Source organism: Photinus pyralis, unplaced genomic scaffold, assembly GCF_008802855.1.
Source record: "Photinus pyralis isolate 1611_PpyrPB1 unplaced genomic scaffold, Ppyr1.3 Ppyr1.4_LG9, whole genome shotgun sequence".
In the NCBI taxonomy this organism is placed as follows: domain Eukaryota; kingdom Metazoa; phylum Arthropoda; class Insecta; order Coleoptera; family Lampyridae; genus Photinus; species Photinus pyralis.
The window spans coordinates 18,095,871-18,098,661 of NW_022170878.1; positions in this window are offsets into that span (position 1 = coordinate 18,095,871).

Below are 2,791 nucleotides of genomic sequence, written 5' to 3' on the forward strand. Positions count from 1 at the left end.
TTTATTTATTACCATTAAATCGCCACCTAATAATCAATGTTTCATTTCTAATAAGACAAATAGTTTTTTTTAAGACTCGGTTGGAAGTCGGTCCCCAATTCGAAAGGCATATACAATTCCGTTCCGCACATATTCAATTAGTTACTCCAGCCTATTAAAATTTAAAAAAAAACGTTTAATTTAAATTAATGGGCGTGTATTAAAAACTGATCCAAGTGCTTATTAAGTTATTAAAAATAGTTACAAAAAAACTATAGAAGAGAAAGATGGAATCAAATTAATCAATTTCGATTATTTAACGAACTATAACAATAATATTACTTCATGAAAAGTAAAAAGGCCACATATTAAATGATTACCCACGTCTTGTTATGATCACGACGTTCTTTTTAAAGTTAAGCAAAATATGATTATACACTATGTCCAAGATAATAGAAGATACGAAGCTGGTCACATTAGGGAAACGTTGCGCAATTAAAGTGTATCATGTAAAGAAAACCAGAAAATTACTTGCGAAGATATGCCAGAAAAATTTAAATTTGCCGATTTTGTTTTTATTTGTTTCTGATGTTATTTGAACAGATACCAAAAAATAAACACTTTCTTATTGCCACTTTTTGAGCATACAACATTTCGTTTGAGAGAAATCATCATTTTTTATTACGAATTAAATATCTCAAAACTGTTGGTAATGTTAGGACCCTGGCTCATTCGTTGCTTTGTAGGTTTCAGAGACTTGTTCGAAAACGCTACAGATTTAGCAACAAATGTCCAATGGAAAAACTTTTCTTGAACGCAATACCGACCGGTTCAACAAACACAAATTCAACCCACTTGCAAACCCAAATACCGGAAACCGTTACATTTTCCTTTTATAAAGCAAATGATACATAAGGCATATTTCATACTTAATACATAACAACCTCGATAACAACTGTTCAAAAAATTAATACAGGGCGCAGAAAACTTACTTTTTTTAAATTCAACTTTTTTTCGTTCAAAAATAGATTCTACACTAATGAATCCTATGTCTAAAATGAACCGTTTTTATAGAAAGTGGAACAAAAATTATGCAACCGTTGCCATATTTTTAATTATTACGTCGACTGTCACTTAAGAAAACTGTCAATAAATTTGACATTTAAGAATGGTGAAAATATGAACAAAACTTAAAGAATCTAGAATTGGGTGCTGTAGGTGTGACCTATTCGAAAGATTCAGTGAATTTTGGAAAACTTACTTTATTACGCAGTACACACAAGTGGAATACGTAAGTTATTAGTATTTCAGACATCGGGGCGCCGGCACCCGCCCTTGAGATGCCATAAAAGGTTAGTCACCGGCGATGTGACGCCGAAGTGATTATTAGTGAAGTTTGCGCTCGTATGTGATAAATTTGTGTACAAAATTACAGTTTTTTGAACAAGCTAAAATTTCATTTAATGTCGACGTTTTAGATCATCCTTCGAACTCCTGTAGTGCCATTAAACTCAAAAGAAAAATCAAAAGGAGCACCTGCAGAGCATTTTTCACGTCCGTCCAACTTTGAACAAAGCTCAAGGCTCAAACTCATAATTGTGGCTAGGTTTTACAGCACAGATTCTTATGGCAAATATGTCAAAGTGTATCAATTATTTGCTATGTGCGATCTTCCGCGCAAATTAAGAACGGATAATTTGTGAGTTAAGCATCCTCATCCCTAAAATCACCCCCTCGATCCAGAATTAAACTGCAATTTGTTTATAAAGTTCGTATTTCATTTGAGTTTGAAGGTATCGTTTCCATAGATCAATTCAAGGCTAGCTATTTACAGGTTTATGTACCTATTTTCCTTTTCTTCAAAACGAGGTGTGATTCTAAAACTGCCCCGGGAGGTCGACTTCTATTAATAATATAATAACTGCTTATTTATTAAACGAAATTGATCTTAGTATTTTTTGTATTGTATCGAGCGTGGTAAGTAAATTTGCGGTTCATTTCACCTTCTCATTTAAATTCAATGCCACAGCCGACAGTTTCATAACTTTGCGATTTTTTTTTACTTCTCCTTTTGTTAGATGATGCGACTAACGGAAGGCAACACGATTGAAAAGTAATTGTATCATTAATCATACCGCGTTGCCGTTATGAAATCCAATATTATTATCAATAACTACACGAGAAGCTCTTGTTCGGTTGTTGTACATTCGGCTCGTAATTCATTACTGCATTTTGTAAAGAACCAACAATTCGACGAAAATCAACGCTTTAATTTATTTAGTTGTAGCTACGATAAATGGGACAAGCGTCTTTGAAAAGAGCCTAATTATTCGCTTCCTACTTGATCTTTTACTTTTTCTCTACGTTTTTCGCTTATAAAATCGCCTGCGGGTTAGCACTGCACGTTCAATATTTGAAAAGGCAATTCTTTTAATGACACACTTATTTCTTAACCCACTTCAATTACGGTTTCCTGTGCCTACTACTTTTTAAGTTCGTTTGATGTGGTTCAATTAATTATTTCTCTAAATGTTTTTATTATTCCATACGAACTTATTGTAATAGCTGTCCGTGAGAATGACAAGTTTTGAGTTTGAGATTATTATCTGCAAGGCAATGTTTTTCAATGTTGTAATTTCATGAAGTGCTTATTGTTTCCTTTGGAATGTTTAAAAAGCAATTTATTATACTCTAACAAACTTGTGGGCATTTGGCCAAACGATCCCGATAAACCTTGATCCTAAACGAATTTCGAAGCCTAAGATCTGGTACTGCTGGATATACAGGAAAATAGTGCTTTTGATGGAGCATG